Source organism: Hetaerina americana, unplaced genomic scaffold (genome assembly GCF_022747635.1).
Source record: "Hetaerina americana unplaced genomic scaffold, ioHetAmer1.1.p SCAF_27, whole genome shotgun sequence".
Lineage (NCBI taxonomy): Eukaryota > Metazoa > Arthropoda > Insecta > Odonata > Calopterygidae > Hetaerina > Hetaerina americana.
Genome location: NW_027286841.1, coordinates 20,815 through 48,509, shown reverse-complemented (window position 1 = coordinate 48,509; position 27,695 = coordinate 20,815).

Sequence of the window (27,695 nt, the reverse complement as noted above, 5' to 3'; positions counted from 1 at the left end):
CTAATTTAAATGACTATCGCATTAATGTCCATCTAGTTTGAGCTAATATGTAAAAGAATGTTCCTCCAAATTAAATATTTAACTATGGCTGTTCAGAGTAATTATGAAATGTTGGATATATACCCTTTCTGCCGATTGAATTCTCAATATTCTTTATCTTGGCTCTTTTATTGGTCAATAAGATGTGGCCAACTGTTCTATGACAAATGTGTAATATATTAGCACATTAGAATTAGATAATGCTTTAATCTTATTATCGGAAATTATTCGGATAAACAAAATGAAAATATATATATATATATATATATATATATATATATATATATATATATATATATATATATATATATATATGCGAACACTATTATGTCCGTTTCGCATTTTGTTAATGCTCTCATAATAAAATCCAATACTTTAAATGCTATCGTCACTATGCATCTCACATGCATTCCCCCTTGAACATCTGATGTTCCTTGGTCCCTCTCATAAGATGAAGCTCTTTTAGGGGCATTTTATTCGGTGTGCTGGAACTTTTGCTACAGAGAAAATCTTCTTTTAATAAAAAAGTTACGTACTAGTACTTCTTAGGCATACGAAAATTCATTGAGTTTATTCATTCTTTTCATTAATAATTATCTAATAAAAAGCTCCTCTGTATTTGATATTGTACAATTCATGAAATTTAGACACCTTAATACGTACGATATCCAAGGAGGAAGTCATTAATTTCCTATTAGAAAAACCAGTCTTTCATCCTTTACACTTGAAATAAAATGTGTTATGACCCATTTAACCATTGAATATCTAGCTTAAACATAAAAGAAAAATTCCAAGAAACTATGGTAGATGCCAAGACAGTAACTTTAAACGGAGTCGACCGCTAAATGTGCATTGCAGTGCAAAAATTTCGGAGCATAAAAATCGTACAATCTCGTAGTGCAAGGGGAGCCATCGGTGGCTTAATTGACTGCAGCACATCTAAGGATCCGGGTTTGAATCCCGGTCAATGATTCATATTCTATGAAATAGTTGCATAATTAAATAAATAGTAAAAATTAGAGTGGTCAATTTGGTTTAAGGTCAAGCTATTTATATTGTCCTCCAGGGTGTTTTAAAAGCAACTACAAGTATGAGCATCAGGTGCTTTCCCAGCTTATCACGTTGTTTCTTAGAGAGATCTGGGCTAATCTGGCCAGTAGACAAATATTGTACCCTTTGGACTACTCCATTGCGTTCGCAAGAGACGGAGGCTTTTCGTGTCAGGCGAAACCATTTACCGGGAATGCGTCACGCGAGCGAATCACTACAGTCTTCGTCAGATCACTCCGCCACTGGCTAAAAAGAAAGTGTTCCTTCATCAAGACAATATTCCGGTTTATTAATCTGTAATTGCAATGTCCAAAATTCATGAATTAAAGTTTTCATTGCTACCTTATGCACCCTATTCGCCAGGTTTAGCCCCCTTGGATTATTGTCTCTCCGCAAAATTAAAAAAATGGCTCGGTGTTCAAAGATTTTCCGACCTTGAAGAAGTGATGTCGGCAGTTAATAGCTATTTTGAGGAGCAGGACAGTTACATAACAAAAAGGTTATCACACATATTGAAAACCGCTGGGAAATGCGCATAGAGCTGAAAGTATGTTATTGTTAAAATGAAATACATTTTTATCCGAAATTCTTGTGTTTTCATTGCTTGGTAGACCACTCGTTACTGGCTTACGACAAAGAGGACAAGCATATGATCCCCCCTGCCCTGCACCCTTTCGGCGGTTTAAAAGGTACCATGAATCAATGTATGGTAGCCTGGGTTCCCATCTCTGTCCTTCGCAAACCGTTACATAACTGCCATGTTGCTAACGATGTAAGCAATCGTCGGTTAGCCCGCTTCAAAACTGTGGAAATGTTGGACTTTCCAGTCTCTTCAGTCGTTCGGGTGTGCAACTCCACTTCTTGACAGGAAAGGCGGCATTAAAAAATATATTATGAAGTTTATCAAGAGAATAATTTATAAGTTTTCCTCTCGTCGTGGTCTCTCTTTCAAGCAGAGAAAATGAAACTATATAGCTGAAATACTTCCGGTCCAAATACTTGCAATGAAAAATTCCAAAGAAACTGCGGGAGATGCCGCAACAGTAACTTTTAACGGAGGCATTCCCTAATGTGCATTTCAATGCAACAATTTCAGAGCGTAAAAATCATTCGCCTTGACTGGGACTCGAACCCAGATCCCTCAATATCCGGTTGAGTGCTTTAGCCACTTAAGCTACCGAGGCGTCCTCCAACACTCTGAAATTTTGGGGCTTTTGAAGGAAATAGATGTTAAGACGAAATACCGTACGTACAATGTCCCATGCATTCGTTGTCGAGCATCTGGGTTCGAGTCCCAGTCAAGGCGAATGATTTTTACGCTCTGAAATTGTTGCACTCGCAATGAATACCAACCATTTGGCAATGACTTTCTACTGCGTCCGTTCCATATAACTTTCTAAAAAACCTTTCACAGAATGGCTATGATATGGACGTAATATAGCTAAATCATAGATACCTAGTCTAATTTTGTTATTTTTCAAATGCAATGAAGTGAAAACGTCAGTTTTCATGCGTGCTTGTTTATTATGACTCGCTGAAGAGGGGAATTTCAGTCTGTCTAGGTGAAATATACTTATTTCTGCCGAGGTAGAAATGTTTAACGCCGAATTGATGAATTAACTCAACTTAGAACTTAGGGCGAAAGACTAAAGGGCCTTTGTAGAAGGTTGGAGAATGACGCGAAATGAATAAATTTTCTCTCATTGTTGGTTTCCATGGTTTTCATAAGAATTTGTGGAACACTAACGGCGGGAAGAGTGAGTGAGGTGTTTGTGTATTTGGTGTTTGCCTACAACTTTAATACTTCAAAGGCCATCTATCTTAACACTAACGTTGGGAAGAGCTATAGAAGTGTTTATATAATTGGTATTTACCAACAGCTCACATATTTCAAGATTCCATATCTTCAAAGTTCGTATTCGTCTCAGTTGAATATAAAAGTGAACAAGTAAGGTAAGTTTGTCAAAATGTACTCATTTTAAATAAGGTTCACTGCTATAGTTATATCGATCAGCTTTTCTATTAATCATTCAAAGGTTAATTTGGCATAATTGATAAATGATAGCAGTGGCTTTCTTTCAACAGCCAATGTTAAGCACCAATTATTAAATCTTATGTTATTAGGAGAAATCGTCACAGCAATGGATAGAAATAAAAGAAATGAGCTAAAGAAAATAACCTATGTACTATCCAAGTTGGTAAATTTTAAGTTAAATGAAAACTCTCTGTCATAGAAAAGAGGTAGAAATACATCGCTCCAATTTTTATTCTTGCAAGTTCCAAAGGCTAACATCTTTTTAATTTTTGGATTCCATATAGCAAATTCAATGGTCAGACAACACTCCTATGATGATACTGAAAATTCAGGATCCTAATTTGAACAAATGCAAGTGCCATCCCATAAAGAGATCCCTACTGTTTCGGTGTAGAACTCTACAGTTGTCATAAAAGTATAAGCTAACATTTATGGGATATAACGAGGAAGGAATTAATCAAATTGTAGAGTTCAAAACTTTTGTTTTTATTATCAACATCACAATTTATTGTTTGCATCACTACCAATGAATGTCTTCCTCATTGTCCTATCAATTTATTATTACTGCCTCCTGGAGAGTTTTGCTGAGATTGACCCTTACTTTAAGTTAACTCCTTATTTGGTTGGCAATTTCAATCTCTTCATTAATATCATTGGCAAAGACCGACTCCCAATAGACTTCAAGCCCGTTTTCATCTTCCGATGTATCTCTGCATTATTAATGCTAATATCGAAAGCTTTCTCAGGGAGGCTGTCATAATTTGAAATGGGTCTAATCTCTTATTTGAAGGTTCAATTTGACTGCTTTTTTAAGCATTTTTTGGTGTTTCTAGGATGTTTTAAACATATCTTCTGATCCCATTACTCCTCCAGTTTGCTTAACCACAATCCTATTCATTTCCATCTTTAATTCTCTACTTCCACATTTATAAATTGCCACAGAGGGTAGAATGGATATTGAATTTCTATCAATAACTTTTTTCAAATTTTCAGGTCTGTGATTAATACTGTATTTACCTAATTTTTCTTTATGGAAAATAATTATTTTGTGATGACTTCAATTAAGTACCTGGAATATTTGTTTCTTATTGATGTAATTTTTGGTGATTTTTAAAATTAAGAAAATCGACCCTATTTTTTAAATATTTTTTTCTGTGGTCCATTTCTACTCCAACAAAAGTATTTTACTAATTTTTTATCTTCAGCCTCAACATTTAAAATTTGGAAAAATTATCAAACTTTCTTTCCAGCAATTACATTGCGTGCCCCAAATAACAACTCCATCCTAGATAGGAGTTATTTGGCTTCTACCTAAACTATTAAGCTTCATCAAAGAGATTTGCTGTAACTGAAATTTATGGGAGTGCCACCAATTATTTCATAAATATCTTTGAATTGACCAAGTTCAGACGATATAATTTATTCCTTTTGTCATTTTATTTCAAGAAGTTTCCACCAGAAAAATATGAAAGCATGAATCAAATATTACCTTTATCCTCTGCATTAAATGAACTTTAATATTAGGTACTTATTCCATCAATTTTACTTATTAAATTTTCAATCCATATTCCGGCTCATTTACAGACCAAGGCTGAAGGCTGGGGAGGCTGAGTACTAAAGGGAGAAGCCCTGTGTTATACATCACTCCCCACTCCCTTAGGTGCGGCTGTTCTTAGGAGGAGGCCACGTTCAGTGAGTCACCAATCATGATCCTGGGAAAGGTGAGATACGGAGGCTAGGGCAAGTTGCAAGCCTCTTACAGGTTTTGACAGTAGATCGATCTTCCGTAGATTATTTGGGTCAGTGTGAATCATTCAGCCATTTCATTAGTTTGTTATATCAAATTACTTAATGTGCCAATTAGTAGTTAAGTTTTGCACTTGCAACAGAGTAAAACAATACCTTTTGCAAATTGCATGTGGAATCTCTAACAATTATTAAAAATTATCCTGAATCAGATGGAAAGCAAACAGAAAACCATGGAACATCCTCCATTTGGAATACGGTCATCACGTTCTAGCCCAAATTTGCTAATAGGAATATTAAAAAGGGAAGAGAAAGTATCATTCTTGAGATCGAAAAGTTTGAGTGACAGTGTAAGTATAACTCTTTTAATATTAATAATGAATTAACATTTCCCTTATCCATTCTGTTGTCATAACTGCTCTAATGTTTTCCTAACATCTGTTTAATATAGAGCCATATGTAATCTTTAATAAGCATTTTACAATCTTATTTTATTTTCCCATTAAAGTTGGTTAGAAAGTATACATAACCATTCATGGTCCAGCTAGATGATTCCATTTGGACATTTACTTTGCAGATTCATTTTACCATGGGATGCCATTAAATTTTAACTATCGCAAAATATAATAGAGAGGGAAATTTAATTGTTGCACATTATTAATATGATTTCTCTAAATAGTTGTCATTCAGAATTATAAAATTTTTTTTGGATTTTGTAACTTTTCAAATGCCTCCAATTTAGGATTAAGTAGATCGTGTTGTAAACCATTGTTCAAACTCTTGAATGGCATCGTTTTTTGGTAAAATATCAATCATTTTTAGAGTAATGGATATAAGAAAGTCCCTTGGGGTGCGACTGAGAGAATATGGTGAATTTGGTAAAATTTCTGATCCACATCACATTGATTGCTGGTTGTACCTTGTTTGCTTCTGAGAAGGAATCGATAGTCTTTGAACCCAGCTTTCTGACAACTTTGACATAAATAGTAATTTTTCTCACACAGCCATAACTATTTCATAATAATTTATGTGATTCCACTTTGCTCCAATGGAATGAAGTCATCAATTTTCTTAAAGTTGGCTTTATCTTCAATATTTATAATAATGTATTTATACTTATTACTGGTGAACGTTAAACATTAGAAAAAGATAAGAAATCAAACCGTATTTAAATTTTTAGTGGTTCAAGCGATTTTTCTCAAGGAAAAGAGGGAAGGATCCTTTTTTTCCCTTCCTTTTGTATAAATATATGTTTTAAGTTTTTGTCAGAATGAGTAGCAAAAAAAATGAAATTAAGAATATTCAAATACGATGGCGTCTTTTCTTTTCCTTGCAATACATATTCCTTGTATTATAACAGGGCATTCTAATTATCAATAAACATCTTGGGGAACATATAATGTACTTAATTAAATAAATCCACTTCTATTTATTGAAAATATTTGTACCATACAGATGCTGCCTAAGAAAGTGATGAACTCAGGAAAGACTACTCCAAATTATATGGGACTCAATGTTGAACCCGTAATTGGGGATACTGCAACTAATAAATCATATCCCCTGACAAGGAATGGTAAATCCAGGAGTGAGGGGGCAGTGGATAAATCTCATTATGAGTGGCTGAATACATCCCAGAAGATAGCCTCCGATCTGACTTCCTCTCAAGACACAGACTCCCATTCTACGACATTTTGGAAAAGACAAAGAAAATCACTTTTCAATTGTCTAAGGAGTTTTATATCATGCTGCATGAGACAAGATGTTGAATCAGACGTCTCTCTTGATGTCCAATTGAGTAAAGACATTAAACAAAGCAATAAATTGTTAAACCAAGGGCAAGAGTTGCTAGATACAAACCGCCTGTACTCAACACCAGCGCCACTTCTACGGTCAGCATCAACAGTTTGGTAGCAGCTTAAATTTTCAGTACATGCAGGATTAGAATTTATTGAAGTCTGTTAAGCTCATAATTTAAATAGAAAAAAAATGATAGCTTCTGTATTTTATTTTTGCAAAAGTATTTATTTAATTTTACTTCCTTAATAAAACATTTGAAAATCAACTTGAATATTTTTCATTAGACCAATTATTGTACTTATTTAACCATAGATATATAAAAATCTCTTTATATACTTCATTCTCTATGAGCATATGCTTTTTTAGGGTCAATTAAGACGTAAATCTTCCAAGGAATCAGAACAAATTACCTATATCTTCTGATTTAAAAGAGAATGAGTATCATAATAGTCTTTTCATGAGAAAGGCTGAGGTAACCTTGAATACTTTTTCTGTAATGTTTCAGAATTCATATACAGGGAAGTACTTAGTTACCAATAGGTACTTGATAACAACAAATTTCCAGGAGGAGTGAGTATTTTTCAATCCATTCTTTTTACAATTTTGGTCTTCAAATATTTCTGTGCACAACCTATATATAGTAATAGGGTAGTCAACAGGGATAAACATTTGACTACTGGCCAAATAAGCCCAGATTCAAATTGATAGTAACTTTGGCAATGGTACATATTTCAAGGCCCCAGCTCTTCCTAGAAAATGCCCATACTTGTAGATCAGAAACAATGCAGGAGAGCATGAGATAGGCTCCACCTTTACTCATCAAACCAAAATTGTAGGTTGATGAATGTAATTTCTATTTTTTCCTCAATGTTTGAGTTATGTATTGAGTAATTGTTAAATTGGTTACCACACATATTTCAATTCAATTATAACAATGGAATATTTTGTTTTTTTGAATAGGAAATGAGTTACTTTCTTCCTGGAAGCCCTGCAAAGTGAAGGGTCTGAAATTCATAAATTGCACAGCACGGAATCCAAAGAAGTTTCCTAGGAGAGTACACAGACAAATAGACTGGATTAAATTTTGCATCCCAAACTTTGGGATAAAAATGTATTTATTTTTCAGCATAACATCCTTTAAGGTCTATACGTGTTTACCATCGGTTTTCAATGTATCTGACATCCTTTTTGTAATAAACACTGATTTGCTCCTCAAAATAGCTATTTACTGCCGACATCACTTCTTCGCGGTTGGAAATCTTTGACCACCAAGCCATGTTTTCCAATTTGCGGATAGAAAATAATTCGAGGTGGCTAAATGTGGTGAATAGGGTGTATAAGGTAGTATTAAAACTCTAATTCATGAACTTTGGTCATTGCAATAACGGATTTGTGAGCTGGTATATTGTCTTGATGAGACAACACCTTGTTATTAGCCAATGGTGGAGGGGTCTCACGAAGACTGTAGTGATTTGCTCGCGTGACGCATTCCCGGTAAATGGTTTCGCCTGACACTAGAGGCCTCCGTCTTTTGCGAACGAAATGGAGTAGTCCAAAGGGTAGAACATTTGACTACTGATCAGATTTGCCCAGTTTTAAATTTTGTTGAAACAGTGGATAGCTGAAATGGTGCTATTTTCCAAGCCCTAGCTCTTTCTAGGAAACCACGGGTGAAGCTGGGAAAGAACCTGTTGCTCATACTTGTATTCGCAGTTCAAAGGCATTGCAGGACAATATCTAGAGCTTGCCCTTAAACCAAATTGACCAATGTATTTTTTACTATTTATTTTATTATGCAACTCTTTCAGAGTATAGAAATCCTTGACCGGGATTCAAACCCGGATCCTTAGATGTGCTTCAGTCAATTAAGCCACCGATGGGTCCCCTCGCACTACGAGATTTTATGATTTTTATGCTCCGAAATTTTTGCACTGCAATGAACATTTAGCGGTCGACTCTGTTAAAAGTAACTGTCTTGGCATCTACCATAGTTTCTCGGAATTTTTCTTTTATGTTTAAGCTAGAGATTCAATGGTTAAATGGGTCAAAACACATTTTATTTCAAGTGTAACAGATGAAAGACTGGTTTCTCTGATCGGACTGACTTCCTCCTTGGATATCGTACGTATTAAGGTGTCTGAATTGCATTAATTGCTCAGTATCAAATGCAGAGGAGCTTTTTATTAGATAATTCCCAATTAATAGAATGAATGAAGTAAGAGAATTTACGTAAACCTAAGAAGAAAATGATCGTAATATATTCATTAATCAGGAGATTTTCTCAGGAGCCGAAGGTCCAGCACATCGATTAGAATGCCACTTAAAAAGCATCTTCTTAGGAGTGGGTCCAAGGAACTGCAGATGTTCAATGGTGAATGCCTTTTGGATGCATAATGACGATAGCATTTAAAATACTGGATTTTATTATGAGAGTATTAACGAAATGCGAAACGGACACAATAGTGGTCGCATATACAATTATTTTTTTTATCAGACCGATCTCCGATAATCAGATTACAGTGTAAATTCCAATGTGCTAATACATTACATTTTACATCAGGGTACGAGCTCCCCATCCCCCCTTTTCTAGGGATGCATGGAGTGGGGCCAAAATTGATACGGGAGTCTTTGAAATATTTCGGTGGATTTGTGGTGGAAAAGGGAGACTGAATACCCTCAGATGAGTCGATTTAAAGGATTTCTTAGACGGAGGAATAGTTGCATAAAAAGACCCAACCAATAAAATTCTAACAAAAGCATGTTCGAAATTTGAATTAGGAGGATTTGTTTTAAAAAACTGTTAGATACTTCTTGAATTGATCCTGTTTATTCATTTGCACAAGTTCGTGAAAATTGATCTAACACATGAATGTTGGAAAATCAATACGAAGTCAAATGCTATTATACGCCAAGATTCAAAATGTAAAGAATGATGTCTAGCATCAAAAGAATAAGATCACTTATAATTACGATAGATCAAGGGTGAAAGCCAAGACGGAATTGAAGAGGGTGTTATGCGAATTCAGAAGGACAGAATTATCAGAAAATTTGAAATAGAAGCGGAAAACGATGTGGCCAAACGTCTGAGAGGCACAAGGGAATGAAAGTTATGATCAAAACAAGGCAGGACTGAATTTATAACACGCTTATTTCGAAGGATACATCTGAATCGAACCCTTCGCCCTCAAAGTAATACCTTGGCTAATGACACACCTTCCCCAACGTTACTTTCAGCTCTCGAGCCCTGTCTGGTAAGCCGTCTTAGGGATCCTATTTAGGTGCGCCCAAAAATTAGTTCTAATGTCGCAATAGAGTCGAATCGGCGCCTTTTCAAGGTTGATTTTCACTTTGGAAACAAAAAAAGTCGGAAAGAGCCTCGTCTGGAGGGTCGGGTGGCTGCGGGATCACGAAAGTTCCGGTTCTGGCGAAATAATCTTTCACGATCAGCGCCGTGTGAGCCGGCGCGTTTTAAAAACGCTCGTCGTGTCAAAAATGTGTGTCAAAATTGTCTGACAGGATACAAATCTAATATTCACATCTTAGGCCATCTACCTAACAGTTAAACGGTGATTCGCCCTCACCAAATCTTACACCAATTTGAAATGGTTGGTGTCTGTCGAAGTGGAATGCCGCCCCGTTGTCAAATTAAGTACCTCTGGGACCACGCTCATTTATGAGACCATGGCCTTGGGCTCCAGGTAATCAAACCTAAGATTATGCCATTTCAGTAGCATTCTTTGGTTGGTACAACTTCTGATGAAGGGAAAACGTACCGAATTTGTATTTTATATGGAATGCCAAATTTAATCCATATTTCTGTATAATCTACTAGGAACCATTTTTGGATTTGATACTGTGCAATTCAAGAATTTCAGACCCCTCACAATGCATGGTCTCCAAGGAGAAAGTTACTCATTTCCTATTCGAGAATACAAAATATTCCATGTGTTATACTTGAAATGAAATACATATGGTGACCAATTCAAGCATTACTCCCTATATAACTTAAATGTTGAGTAAAAAAAAGAAATTACAATCATCAGCCTACAAGTTTGGTTTAATGACTAGAGTTGGAGCCTACCTCATGCTTTTCTGCATTGTATCTGAATCTACAAGTATGGGCATCAGATTCCTTCCTTGCACCACCTGTGATCTTTTAGAAAGAACTGGGGCCTTAAAAATGGTAAAATTTGCAGCTGCCCAAAGTGATTATCACATTCAATCTGGGCTTATCTGGCCAGTAGTCAAATGTTCAACCCTGCGGACTTCCACATTACTGTTTATAGGTTGTACACAAAATTTAATTTGAAGACCGCAATTGTATCAAGTATAGATTGAATAATACTCACGCCTCCTGGATTTTTGTTGCTTACCAGAACCAATTGGTGACGAAGTACTTCCCTGTATATGAAATCTTTAACATCACAGATAGTGTCATCAGTGTCACTCATGAAAAGCTAATCATGAATCTCATTTGAATTAGAATATACGTGAATTATTCCGATTCCTTGAAAAAAATATGCCTTAATTGCTCGGAAAAATCATGAGCTCATAGCGGATGAAGTCCTTAAAATGTTATATGTATATATATATATATATATATATATATATATATATATATATATATATATATATATACATATATATATAAATATATATATATGTATATATATATACATATATATATATATATATCTATATATATATATATGTATATATATACATATACATATACATATATTAACATATATATATATATATATATATATATATATATATATATATATATATATATATATATATATATATATATATATATATACACACACACAAAAATTCCAACGCGAAATCCCACCCAGCGGCGAGCAAATATTCATTTATATAGAAACAGATGTTAGGAAAAGGGATAGGAACACATAATGGACGAACAAAGGAGAGATGGGGAAGGCGGAATCAAGAATATCACGAATGTAAAAATATTTCCAAGACCGGGATTCAAACTCTGGATCTTTCTATTTTCCGGGTGGAAGCTCTTAATCATTTCAGCTTTCCAGGAAACGTTTTATACGTTGAGATCTGCGATTCTTAATGCATGAATGTGCCCTTATTCTTTGGCCAAGAGATGGCGTAAGGGAGCTGTTTCACCCAGCAAAGGAGTAATAAACAAGAAACTCTTCCTATATGTGGGTTCCGATCCCTTGATACATATTTATTTATTTATTTATTCAGAATAAGTCCGAAAACAGCGCATTCTGGCCTTTACATCGAACTATTAACAACGATAACAAGGATCACATTTACAAACACCCAAACCCTAGGTGGAGGAAAACTCACCCAGGCGGGAATCGAACCCGCGACCCTTGGAATGGCAGACGAGGACGTTATCCCGCCGCCACCGGGGTCGGCATATGTTTAAATAAGTACAATAATTGGTTTCATTATAAATATTCAAGTTGATTTTTCATGATTTTATCAAGGCAGTAAAATTGAACGAATTATTTTCCAAAAACAAATAACTAATTCAGGATAATATATTTAAATCGCTTGAGATTCTACCAAATATTCACCAATGTTTGGCAAGAAAGTGAAGCCTGCATTCCAAATTGGGGATGTCCTATGTCTTTCTGTTTCCTTTTAATCTGATTCAAGATAATTTTTAAAAATTTCTTGAGATTGCACATGCATATGGCAATCGCATTCATGTCCATCTGCATACGGTCATCACTTGTCTTGACTGCAGAAGTTGAATGAGCCAAATGGTTTGTCTCTAAATGAGGTCACTTTATCCCCACTTTGAATTTCTAACACTGGCTTTGCAGAATTATTATCAGGGGCTGCAATGTTAGATGCCTACCCTTTTTCCGCATGAAATTTTGGCTGTACTATTGTTTATACATAACCTTCACCATTGACATTAAGTTTGGGTCAACCGTTTTTATGACCTGTGAGAAAAATGCAATTCATTATCTCATTAAAATTTGAAAATTCTTTTATCTGATTATATTAGCATTATATTCATTGATCATTCAGGCATTAATATTTTCCCTTTGGCTTCAGCAAATTATTCAACAAGGTACTTTAGGAAAGGGGTTCAAGCAACAAGGACATTTAACTCTTAATGGACTTTTAGGGTGTCAAAAGGAAACCAGTACATATATTCAACCAAGTGTGGAGTTCTGTAAGCGATGTGTAATCTTTGCAATTGTAGTAGATTTTTACATATATTTCACAATATTTATTTATTTTCATTTATTGTTATAGATTTAAAAAATTCGCAAATATTATTTGTTAAGAGCTTTATTAGGTAAAGAACATATCTTGGGAAGAAGAAATGATATTGTGAATGTTTGTGAAAGAGGTGATAGTAGGGTAATAAAAATTTAGTAACATAATTTTTCTTAGAACATATATTTTAATAAATAAAAGCACTTATATTCGATGTTTTTTGGCTTACCTTTGTGGAAATTAATTATTGCTGAAGTTAATATAACGTGTATCTTTCCATTCCAAATTTTACTTTGGTTAAAGGCACTTATCTTTATGAGAGAAGATTTTACCTTGTCAATATTAGGGACATTTAAATTAACTTACTGTATTTTCCCAACGATAACTCGAGCCAAGAGCTTTGTAGTTCTTATAAACTTGCGTAGATAGCTCGCGCCCAGGGCTTCATAGTTATATCTTGAACGCGTAAAGATGCCGCGCATCAGTATATAGACTTATATAAGTGCGTAAAAATTATATTTAGTGTGTGTAAAAATACGTCAATATACGATGTTCGCGTGTGTGTGCGTAAAAATACGTCTATGTTTGGATTTTCTCAATGTTCATTGCATAACGCGCGCCGTCATTTTTTTCGGCCATCTGAACATTTTTGCATAGCTATCGCTCTCGTTATCGATTGGAAAATACGGTACTTTTTTCGGTTTAAAATTCGACTGAAACTAATCGGAGCCCCAAAACAAGTATTCTTGATATATCACAGCCATAAGTAAACACCTTATGTATAAAAAATATTACTACTTTACTTAATATTAATACTTTAAAATAATTACTTTTACTAAGTTCGATTTTTCTTCGATATTGAATTCGAGGATTCATGTCCACACCGTAGAAGCCAAACAATGTAAAGATATTCACGCCACGTAATCCTATTTCCATAAGTGCCTTGCCGCCGTGGGTATTTAGAGAATTATTCTACGTCAAAAGTTTATCGATTTCATGTCTTCGGGAATAAAGTCCTCCGCACTCAGAAAATGGTGATTTTTCATTAAGAAAAGTAACTCATGTCAAGTAACTCAAGGAAGAAAGTAACTCATTTCCTATTCAAAAAAACAAAATATTCCATTGTTATAATTGAATTGAAATATGTGTGGTAACCAATTTAACAATTACTCACTACATAACTCAAACATTGAGGAAAAAATAGAAATTACATTCATCAACCTACAATTTTGGTTTGATGAGTAAAGGTGGAGCCTAACTCATGCTCTCCTGCATTGTTTCTGATCTACAAGTATGGGCATTTTCTAGAAAGAGCTGGGGCCTTGAAATATGTACCATTGCCAAAGTTATTATCAATTTGAATCTGGGCTTATTTGGCCAGTAGTATATGTTTAACCCTGTTGACTACCCTATTACTATATATTGGTTGTGCACAGAATTATTTGAAGACCAAAATTGTAAAAAGTATGGCATGAAAAATACTCACTCCTCCTGGAAATTTGTTGTTATCAAGTACCTATTGGTAACTAAGTACTTCCCTGTATATGAATTCTGAAACATCACAGAAAAAGTCATCAAGGTCACCTCACCCTTTCTCATGAAAAGACTATTATGAAACTCATTCTCTTTTAAATCATAAGATATAGGTAATTTGTTCTGATTCCTTGGAAGATTTATGTCTTAACTGATCATAAAAAAGCATGTGCTCATAGAGAATGAAGTATATAAAGAAATTTTCATATATCTATGGTTAAATAAGTAAAATAATTGGTCTAATGAAAAATATTCAAGTTGATTTTCAAATCTTTTATTAAGGAAGTAAAATTGAATAAATAATTTTGCAAAAATATAATACAGAAGCTATCATTTTTTTTCTTTTTGAATTATGAACTCAACAGACTTCAATAAATTCTAATCCTGCATGTACTGAAAATTTAAGCTGCTACCAAACTGTTGATGCTGACCGTAGAAGTGGCGCTGGTGTTGAGTACAGGGGGTTTATATCTTGCAACTCTTGCCCTTGGTTTAACAATTCATTGCTTTGCTTAATGTCTTTACTCAATTGGACATCAAGAGAGACGTCCGATTCAACATCTTGTCTCATGCAGCATGATATAAAACTCCTTAGACAATTGAAAAGTAATTTTCTTTGTCTTTTCCAAAATGTCGTAGAATGGGAGTCTGTGTCTTGAGAGGAAGTCAGATCGGAGGCTATCTTCTGGGATGTATTCAGCCACTCATAATGAGATTTTTCCACTGCCCCCTCACTCCTGGATTTACCATTCCTTGTCAGGGGATATGATTTATTAGTTGCAGTATCCCCAATTTCGGGTTCAACATTGAGTCCCATATAATTAGGAGTAGTCTTTCCTGAGTTCATCACTTTCGTAGGCAGCATCTGTATGGTACAAATATTTTCAATAAATAGAAGTAAATTTGTTTAGTTAAGTACATTATATGTTCCCCAAGATGTTTATTGATAATTAGAATGCCCTGTTATAATTCAAGGAATATGTATTGCAAGGAAAAGAAAAGACGCCATCGTACTTGAATATTCTTAATTTCATTTTTTTTGCTACTCATTCTGACAAAAACTTAAAACATATTTTTATAAAAAAGGAAGGAAAAAAAAGGATCCTTTCCTCTTTTCCTTGAGAAAAATCGCTTGAACCACTGAAAATTTAAATAAGGTTTGGTTTCTTATCTTTTTCTAATGTTTTACGTTCACCAGTAATAAGTATAAATACATTATTATTAATATCGAAGATAAAGCAACTTTAAAAAAATTGATGACTTCAATCCATTGGAGCAAAGTGGAATCACATAAATTATTATGAAATAGTAATGGCTGTGTGAGAAAAATTACTTTTTTATGTCAAAGTTGTCAGAAAGCTGGGTTCAAAGACTATCGATTCCTTCTCTGAAGCAAACAAGGTACAACCAGCAATCAATGTGATGTGGATCAGAAATTTTACCACATTCACCATATTCTCCCAGTCGCACCCCAAGGGTCTTTCTTATTTCCATTACTCTAAAAATGATTGATATTTTACCAAAAAATGATGCCATTCAAGAGTGTGGACAATGGTTTACAACACGATCTACTTAATCCTAAATTGGAGGCATTTGAAAAGTTACAAAATCCAAAAAAATTTTTATAATTCTGAATGGCAACTATTTAGAGAAATCATATTAATAATGTGAAACAATTAAATACCCTCTCTATTATATTTGGCGATAGTTAAAGTTTAATGGCATCCCATGGTAAAATTTATCTGCAAAGTAAATGTCCAAATGGAATCATCTAGCTGGACCATGAACGGTTATGTATACTTTCTAACCAACTTTAATGGGAAAATAAAATAAGATTGTAAAATGATTATTAAGGATTACATATGGCTCTTTATTAAACAGATGTTAGGAAAACATTAGAGCAGTGATGACAACAGAATGGATAAGGGAAATGTTAATTCATTATTAATATTAAAAGAGTTATACTTACACTGTCACTCAAACTTCTCTGTCTCAAGCAAGATACTTTCTCTTCCCTTTTTAATATCCCTATTAGCAAGGTTTGGAGAGAACGTGATGACCGCATTCCAAATGGAGGATGTTCCATTGTTTTCTGTTTGCTTTCCATCTGATTCAGGATAATTTTTAATAATTGTTAGTGGTTCCACATGCAATTTGCAAAAGGTATTGTTTTACTCTATTGCAAGTGCAAAACTTAACTACTAATTGGAACATTAAGTAATTTGATATAACAAACTAATGAAATGGGTGAATGATTGACACTGACCCAAATAATCTACGGAAGATCGATCTACTGTCAAAACCTGTAAGAGGCTTGCAACTTGCTCTAGCCTCCGTATCTCACCTTTCCCAGGATCATGATTGGTGACACACTGAACGTGGCCTCCTCTTAAGAACAGCCGCACCTAAGGGAGTGGGGAGTGATGTATAACACAGGGCTTCTCCCTTTAATTCTCAGCCTCCCCAGCCTTCAGCCCTGGTCCGAAAATGAGCCGGAATATAGAATGAAAATTTAATAAGTAAAATTGATGGAATAAGTACCTAATATTAAAGTTCATTTAATGGAGAGGATAAAGGTAATATTTGATTCATGCTTTCATATTTTTCTGGTGGAAACTTCTTGAAATAAAATGACAAAAGGAATAAATTATATCGTCTGAACTTGGTCAATTCAAAGATATTTATGAAATAATTGGTGGCACTCTCATAAATTTCAGTTACAGCAAATCTCTTTGATGAAGCTTAATAGTTTACGTAGAAGCCAAATAACTCCTATCTAAGATGGAGTTGTTATTTGGGGCACGGAATGTAATTGCTGGAAAGGAAGTTTGATAATTTTTCCAAATTTTAAATGTTGAGGCTGAAGATAGAAAATTAGTAAAATACTTTTGTGGGAGTAGAAATGGAACACAGAAAAAAATATTTAAAATATAGGGTCGATTTTCTTAATTTTAAAAATCACCAAAAATTACATCAATAAGAAACAAATATTCCGGGTACTTATTGAAGTCATCACAAAATAATTATTTTCCATAAAGAAAAATTAGGTAAATACAACATTAATCACAGACCTGAAAATTTGAAAAAATTATTGATAGAAATTCAATATCCATTCTACCCTCTGTGGCAATTAATAAATGTGGAAGTAGAGAATTAAAGATGGAAATGAATAGGATTGTGGTTAAGCAAACTGGAGGAGTAATGGGATCAGAAGATATGTTTAAAACATCCTAGAAACACCAAAAAATGCTTAAAAAAGCAGTCAAATTGAACTTTCAAATAAGAGATGAGACTCATTTCAAATAATGACAGCCTCCCTGAGATAGCTTTCGATAGTAGCATAGGTAAATAATGCAGAGATACATCGTAAGATGAAAACGGGCTTGAAGTCTATTGGGAGTCGGCCTTTGCCAATGATACTAACGAAGAGATTGAAAATGCCAACCAAATAAGGAGTTAACTTAAAGTAAGGGTCAATCTTAGCAGAACTCTCAAGGAGGCAGTAATAATAAATTGATTGGACAATGAGGAAGACATTCATTGGTGGTGATGCAAACAATAAATTGTGAGGTTGATAAAAAAAACAAAAGTTTTGAACTCTAGAATTTGATTAAATCCTTCCTCGTTATATCCCATAAATGTTAGCTTATACTTTTATGACAACTATAGAGTTCTACACCGAATCATTAGGGATCTCTTTATGAGATGGCAATTGCATTTGTTCAAATTAGGATCCTGAATTTTCAGTATCAAAATAGGAGTGTTGTCTGGCCATTGAATTTGCTATATGGAATCCAAAAATTAAAAAGATGTTAGCCTTTGGAACTTGCAAGAATAAAAATTGGAGCGATGTATTTGTACATCTTTTATATGACAGAGAGTTTTTATTTATCTTAAAAGTTACCAACATAGATAGTGCCTAGCATATTTTCTTTAGCTCATTTGTTTTATTTCTATCCATTGCTGTGAGGATTTCTCCTAATAACATAAGATTTAATAATTGGTGCTTTAACATTGGCTGTTGTAAGAAAGCCACTGCTATCATTTATCAATTATGCCAAATTAACCTTTGAATGATTAATAGAAAAGCTGATCGATATAACTATAGCAGTGAACCTTATTTAAAATGAGTACATTTTGACAAACTTACCTTACTTGTTCACTTTTATATTCAACTGAGACGAATACGAACTTTGAAGATATGGAATCTTGAAATATGTGAGCTGTTGGTAAATACCAATTATATAAACACTTCAATAGCTCTTCCCAACGTTAGTGTTAAGATAGATGGCCTTTGAAGTATTAAAGTTGTAGGCAAACACCAAATACACAAACACCTCACTCACTCTTCCCGCCGTTAGTGTTCCACAAATTCTTATGAAAACCATGGAAACCAACAATGAGAGAAAATTTATTCATTTCGCGTCATTCTCCAACCTTCTACAAAGGCCCTTTAGTCTTTCGCCCTAAGTTCTAAGTTGAGTTAATTCATCAATTCGGCGTTAAACATTTCTACCTCGCCAGAAATAAGTATATTTCACCTAGACAGACTGAAATTCCCCTCTTCAGCGAGTCATAATAATCAAGCACGCATGAAAACTGACGTTTCCACTTCATTGCATTTGAAAAATACCAAAATTATACTAGGTATCTATGATTTAGCTATACTACGTCCATATCATAACCATTCTGTGAAAGGTCTTTTAGAAAGTTATATGGAACGGACGCAGTAGAAAGTCATTGCCAAATGGTTGGTATTCATTGCGAGTGCAACAATTTAAGAGCGTTAAAATCATTCGCCTTGACTGGGACTCGAACCCAGATGCTCAACTACGAATGCATGTGACGTTGTACGTACGGTATTTCATCTTAACATCTAGTTCCTTCAAAAGACACAAAATTTCAGGGTGTAATAGGACGCCTCGGTAGCTTAAGTGGCTAAAGCACTCGACCGGATATTGAGGGATCTGGGTTCGGGTCCCAGTCAAGGCGAATAATTTTTACGCTCTGAAATTGTTGCATTGAAATGCACATTAGCGGATGACTCCGTTAAAAGTTACTGTTGCGGCATCTCCCGCAGTTTCTTTGGAATTTGTCAAAGAGAAAACACCATACGTGTTTAAAGTTGGCTTTAACCTCGTGGACAGTGGCGCCTCGCACTCGACTACAAATGCATGTGACATTGTATGTACGGTATTTCGTCTTAACATCTAGTTCCTTTAAAAGCCCCAAAATTTCAGAGTGTAAGAGGACGCCTCGGTAGCTTAAATGGCTAAAGCCCTCGACCGGATATTGAGGGAACTGGGTTCGAGTCCCAGTCAAGGCGAATGATTTTTACGCTCTGAAATTGTTGCATTGAAATGCACATTAGGGAATGCCTCCGTTAAAAGTTACTGTTGCGGCATCTCCCGCAGTTTCTTTGGAATTTTTCATTGCAAGTATTTGGACCGGAAGTATTTCAGCTATATAGTTTCATTTTCTCTGCTTGAAAGAGAGACCACGACGAGAGGAAAACTTATAAATTATTCTCTTGATAAACTTCATAATATATTTTTTAATGCCGCCTTTCCTGTCAAGAAGTGGAGTTGCACACCCGAACGACTGAAGAGACTGGAAAGTCCAACCTTTCCACAGTTTTGAAGCGGGCTCACCGACGATTGCTTACATCGTTAGCAACATGGCAGTTATGTAATTGTTTGCGAAGGACAGAGATGGGAACCCAGGCTACCATACATTGATTCATGGTACCTTTTAAACCACCGAAAGGGTGCAGGGCAGGGGGGATCATATGCTTGACTTCGTTGTCGTAAGCTAGTAACGAGTGGTCTACCAAGCAATGAAAACACAAGAATTTTGGTTAAAAATGTATTTCATTTTAACAATAACATACTTTCAGCTCTATATGCATTTCCCAGCGGTTTTCAATATGTGTGATAACCTTTTTGTTATGTAACTGTCCTGCTCCTCAAAATAGCTATTAACTGCCGACAAGACTTCTTCAAGTTCGGAAAATCTTTGAACACCGAGCCATTTTTTTTAATTTTGCGGAGAGACAATAATCCAAGGGGGCTAAACCTGGCGAATAGGGTGCATAAGGTAGCAATTGAAACTATATTTCATGAATTTTGGCCATTGCAATTACAGATTTGTGAACCGGAATATTGTCTTGATGAAGGAACACTTTCTTTTTAGCCAGTGGCGGAGTGATCTGACGAAGTCTAGTGATTCGCTCGCGTGACGAATTCCCGGTAAACGGTTTCGCCTGACACAAAAAGCCTCCGTCTTTTGCGAACTTATTGGAGTAGTCCAAAGGGTACAATATTTGTCTACTGGCCAGATTAGCCCAGATCTCTCTAGGAAACAACGTGATAAGCTGGGAAAGCACCTGATGCTCATACTTGTAGTTGTTTTTAAAACGCACTGCAGGACAATATAAATAGCTTGCCCTTAAACCAAATTGACCACTCTAATTTTTACTATTTATTTAATTATGCAACTATTTCAGAGAATATGAATCATTGACCGGGATTCAAACCCGGATCCTTAGATGTGCTGCAGTCAATTAAGCCACCGATGGGTCCCCTTGCACTACGAGATTGTACGATTTTTATGCTCCGAAATTTTTGCACTGCAATGCACATTTAGCGGTCGACTCCGTTTAAAGTTACTGTCTTGGCATCTACCATAGTTTCTTGGAATTTTTCTTTTATGTTTAAGCTAGATATTCAATGGTTAAATGGGTCATAACACATTTTATTTCAAGTGTAAAGGATGAAAGACTGGTTTTTCTAATAGGAAATTAATGACTTCCTCCTTGGATATCGTACGTATTAAGGTGTCTAAATTTCATGAATTGTACAATATCAAATACAGAGGAGCTTTTTATTAGATATTTATTAATGAAAAGAATGAATAAACTCAATGAATTTTCGTATGCCTAAGAAGTACTAGTACGTAACTTTTTTATTAAAAGAAGATTTTCTCTGTAGCAAAAGTTCCAGCACACCGAATAAAATGCCCCTAAAAGAGCTTCATCTTATGAGAGGGACCAAGGAACATCAGATGTTCAAGGGGGAATGCATGTGAGATGCATAGTGACGATAGCATTTAAAGTATTGGATTTTATTATGAGAGCATTAACAAAATGCGAAACGGACATAATAGTGTTCGCATATATATATATATATATATATATATATATATATGTATATATATATATATGTATATATATATATACTTATATATATATAGATATATATATATATATATAATATATATATTTTCATTTTTTTTATCCGAACAATTTCCGATAATAAGATTTTTAATTGATTAAGAAGCATTATCTAATTCTAATGTGCTAATATATTACATATTTGTCATAGAACAGTTGGCCACATCTTATTGACCAATAAAAGAGCCAAGAAAAAGAATATTGAGAATTCAATCGGCAGGAAGGGTATATATCCAACATTTCATAATTACTCTGAACAGCCATAGTTAAATATTTAATTTGGAGGAACATTCTTTTACATATTAGCTCAAACTAGATGGACATTAATGCGATAGTCATTTAAATTAGGAATCTCAAGAGATTTTGCACAATGACTTTGCATCATATTGAAAGGAAACAGAAATATAAAAAATAATCTATTGGCAAATACAAGCTTAACTTTCTTCAGATACGCTGGTGAAAGGGATAATAGAGATGACGGATAAAGAATCACATTGCTTGTACTGTTTTTCAAATTCAGAGGATGTCAAAGTTCCAATTCTTTTAAATTTAATTACGAAACAAACCTTTTCTTTCTTCCATATTCATGATAGACAAGATTAGTAAGGAGTAGGTTAAGAAACAATTCATTTTAATTTTTAAATGTTATTATCTGCGTTATAATACCCTGTCACCCACCGCAGCTGTGGCTCTCTGAATACCATGGAGAAAAAATAGAATAAACAATAGACAATTAAGGTAATAGTCATAAGTAGGATACGAGTTGCCCATCCCCCCTTTTTCTAGGGATGCACGGATTTCGGTCAAAATTGATACAGTTGTCTTTGGATATATTTAGGTAGATTTTTGAGGGGAGGTGAGATATAATACACTCAGATAAGTGGATAAAAAGGCAGTTTGAGACGGAGGAATAGTTTCAGAAAATGGCCCAAACGATAAATTACTTACAAAAGCATTTTGGGGTACAGATTACCTACTACAAATCGAATTCGATAAAAAAATTCGAATGACGAGGATTTATTTTAAAATACTTTTGGATACTTCTTGAATTGATCATTTTTATACATTTGCATAAGTGAAGCGATCTAACGCATGCATAAATATGTTTGGAAGAAATTTGTAATGAAATTTGTTATCGGGTAGGAAAGGTTTGTAAATGAACCAATGTTTAGAAGAAATGGAAAGTGCCATGAACAGTGAGGGCATATAAGGAAGATTAAGTCAAACTGGGTAGGTTACACCACGCGGGACTAATGGTAGGGGATGTCAACATAAGAGAATAATGGGGAGAGGATGAAAGAGTAATGACACTGAAATAATGGAACTCAAAATAAAATAAAAGCCAAAAGAGCTAAGCGATTGGTATAAAAAAGTCCATTGAAACTTTTTCAAAAAACGTAGAAGGTTTTTTAATGTAATTTTCTGAAAGCCCTTAATTATTTTAATTAATTCTCATAGTTAATATCAATCCTAATACATTGCACTGTTTGACCAGTGATTGATACTTGCAGTCCTTTTCCACTGAGGTCAATAGTGCGAAGTAGCTGCCCAACGGACGCAATGAGGTAACAATTTAATGTTTCGTGTAATCCGTAGCTTGGAGTTAATCCATCGTGAACTGTCACGAAGGTTCCGTTTTATCAACAACATAAGCCGATGATTCATTAATGGTGCGTCTGTTCTAACATAATTCGGCAAGGGTGGTCGTTATGTATGCTTTGGACGTTTGGGTATGTAATTTCAAGTTATATAAGGAAATTAATTATTTAAAAAAGTTGATCAAGAAAAGGAGATAATTTTTATGCCACTCTTATCCCATTTAATAAAAGAATTTACTGTTGTCCTAAGCACATCAATAATATTGACGTCAATGCCTTAATTATTCTAAATAATCTTCACATTGTCCTTCTTTAGTTACTTGATACTGTTCCAAAATTAATCTTCAGTCCTGAGTCTTGTCTGTAGGCTTGAGTCTAGCGAATGGTGCGGATCCAATTTGTAGTTGATTTGGTTGATCGATCTCGATGATTTTGTCTAACCGGTGCAATAACGAAGCATGTTATTCTCCATTTACCGCTTTCTCTTTTTGCATGTGATTTAAGCAGATGATACCCCGACTATCCACAAAAAAACTGGGTCCATCATCTGCTCGCTGGAATTAACCTACTTCGCCATTTTCGGCGCCTTTAGATCACCTTTCGGTACCCATTGTTTCGACTGTTTGAATGCTTCTGGAGTGTATTAATGTGTACATAGTTCATCCACAGCAATGTATGCACGCGGAAACTCAACGAGTGAATCAGAGAAGCGCCAAACCAGCCTCCGAGTAAGCCGCTGGATTGCTTTTACCCACCACTGAGAACCAACGAGACACTAATGTCGCCCAGATTTTTCACACCCGGTTATTCGTGAAAATATAATAGACCTGTACCATTCACTGAAAACTGCAACAAGATATAGTCGATCTTTTCGGAGGAAGTAACTTCCACGTGACGTTCTGAACGATTTCAATCATTTTTGGATTGAAGCCGCGTGTTTAAACTAATTTAGCAATTCGTAAATAGAAAACATAGGAGTGGATGTGCCGTGGACTTCATCCAACGCAACTTTAATCTATTTGGAATATTCAGAGAAGGCGTGCTCGAAGTGGAGAGAGTTTGGTAGTTGGGATCCAGCTAGTGGAGGTCTTCCCGTCTTTCCTCATTGTGATCGTCATCGGCTTGGAAGTGTGCATCTGGATGACGTCATTGATATGTAGGCAAAAGGCAACAAAAGAATCGCGGATGCTTTGGGCTGGGGTGGCTTTGCCCGCGGACCACTGGGAAGGGATTTTTGTCCACTTCTAACTGGGAGGTGAAGCGTTCCCAGCTTTTTCAGAGAGAAAACAAATAAGCGTTTGGAGTCTTTTTTTTGCGCTGCCGAGAGGCGGCTGATCGACGGAGACTCTAGGAAAACGGTGATGGATCTGTTTATAAGCGTCAGGTAGGTCAGAGAAGAGTTGCTGGTAGAGGTAGGTTTTTCGACGAGAGACAGGGAGAGAGGCGTCCCGTTTTCTACTTGTGATGCGTGGTCGAGTCCGTCGTATTGATAGTTCATGACTCCGGAAAACATTATCAGTCGAGCCATCTATGGGTGTATATACGGTCTTCTTCTCATCGGCAGGACTCCAGTCTGTTCGGAGAGGAAAGGAGGAAACTCGATTTTCTAGGATGTAGCCTAAAAGATCGACTTATAACCCTCCGAAGGACCGGCATAATATTCGGCAGCGTGGTCGTGATGGGGTGGATTAAATCATGGTTCTTTGCATATTTAAAAGATAAAAAGACACTTAAACAGGAACCAAATTGCAATTGGAAACAGGAGATGGATTTATACTGGGAAGGAGTGCATACGAATGAGTACTTTTTTTCGCGGGATTAAATTTTTTCGAGACAAAAATATTTTTGTGGAGGTAACATGTTTAGGTTTTGCATGTGGTTTTATTTTATTTTACGGGTGGTGACCTAAATACCCCCGATACATGCCCTCGCAGCGGCTCTCAGGGTAATATGTAGATGTAGATAGGGGGATGTAGATTGGGAGGGAGAGAAGAGTGAAATGAGAGGAGTTTTCCACATCATCTCTCGCCGAGTTTCCGTCGGAGGTGGGCGGTGCATGAGTCAGCAGGGTGTCGCGTTCCGGCCGTAGGCGTGCAAGGAGTCCATGTCAGAGATATAACCCGTCGCAGTCTGCATCACCCGAAGCATAACCGAGAGATTCCTGGTCCATCGGCGACATCAGCGGAGGAAAACCATCGAAATGTCGACGCAGCATATATATTTTTATATATCGTAATTCTCAGTCCATATAAGAGCCAGAGGTCCTTTTTTCTTTGTCCATTTCTGGCCACTCTTAAGTCTCCAAAAATGAAAAATCACCTTTTTCTGAGTGCGGAGGACTTTATTCCCGAAGATATGAAATCGATAAACTTTTGACGTAGAATAATTCTCTAAATACCCGCGGCGGCAAGGCACTTATGGAAATAGGATTACGTGGCGTGAATATCTTTACATTGTTTGGCTTCTACGGTGTGGACATGAATCCTCGAGTTCAATATCGAAGAAAAATCGAACTTAGTAAAAGTAATTATTTTAAAGTATTAATATTAAGTAAAGTAGTAATATTTTTTATACATAAGGTGTTTACTTATGGCTGTGATATATCAAGAATACTTGTTTTGGGGCTCCGATTAGTTTCAGTCGAATTTTAAACCGAAAAAAGTACCGTATTTTCCAATCGATAACGAGAGCGATAGCTATGCAAAAATGTTCAGATGGCCGAAAAAAATGACGACGCGCGTTATGCAATGAACATTGAGAAAATCCAAACATAGACGTATTTTTACGCACACACACGCGCACATCGTATATTGACGTATTTTTACACACACTAAATATAATTTTTACGCCCTTATATCAGTCTATATACTGATGCGCGGCATCTTTACGCGTTCAAGATATAACTATGAAGCCCTTGGCGCGAGCTATCTACGCAAATTTATAAGAACTACAAAGCCCTTGGTTCGCGTTATCGTTGGGAAAATACAGTAAGTTAATTTAAATGTCCCTAATATTGACAAGGTAAAATCTTATCTCATAAAGATAATTGCCTTTCACCAAAGTAAAATTTGGAATGGAAAGATAAACGTTATATTAACTTCAGCAATAATTAATATCCACAAAGGTAAGCCAGAAAACATCGAATATAAGTGCTTTTATTTATTAAAATATATGTTCTAAGAAAAATTATGTTACTAAATTTTTATTACCCTACTATCACCTCTTTCACAAACATTCACAATATCATTTCTTCTTCCCAAGATATGTTCTTTACCTAATAAAGTTCTTAACAAATAATATTTGCGAATTTTTTAAATCTATAACAATAAATGAAAATAAATAAATATTGTGAAATATATGTAAAAATCTACTACAATTGCAAAGATTACACATCGCTTATAGAACTCCACACTTGGTTGAATATATGTACTGGTTTCCTTTTGACACCCTAAAAGTCCATTAAGAGTTAAATGTCCTTGTTGCTTGAACCCCTTTCCTAAAGTACCTTGTTGAATAATTTGCTGAAGCCAAAGGGAAAATATTAATGCCTGAATGATCAATGAATATAATGCTAATATAATCAGATAAAAGAATTTTCAAATTTTAATGAGATAATAAATTACATTTTTCTCATAGGTCATAAAAACCGGTTGACCCAAACTAAATGACAATTGTGAAGGTTGTGTATAAACAATAGTACAGCCCAAAAATTCATGCGGAAAAAGAGTAGGCATCTAACATTGCAGCCCCTGATAATAATTCTGCAGAGCCAGTGTTAGAAATTCAAAGTGGGGATCAAGTGACCTCATTTAGAGACAAACCAAATGGCTCATTCAACTTCTGCAGTCAAGACAAGTGATGACCGTATGCAGATGGACATGAATGCGATTGCCATATGCATGTGCAATCTCAAGAAATTATTAAAAATTATCTTGAATCAGATTGAAAGGAAACAGAAAGACATAGAACATCCCCAATTTGGAATGCAGGCTTCACTTTCTTGCCAAACATTGGTGAATATTTCGTGGAATCTCAAGCGATTTAAACATATTATCCTGAATCAGTTATTTGTTTTTGCAAAATTATTCGTTCAATTTTACTGCCTTGATAAAATCATGAAAAATCAACTTGAATATTTATAATGAAACCAATTATTGTACTTATTTAAACATATGTATCAAGGGATCGGAACCCACATATAGGAAGAGTTTCTTGTTTATTACTCCTTTGCTGGGTGAAACAGCTCCCTTACGCCATCTCTTGGCCAAAGAATAAGGGCAAATGAATGCATAAAGAATCGCAGATCTCAACGTATAAAACGTTTCCTGGAAAGCTGAAATGATTAAGAGCCTCCACCCGGAAAATGGAAAGATCCTGAGTTTGAATCCCGGTCTTGGAAATATTTTTGCATTCGTGATATTCTTGATTCCGCCTTCCCCAT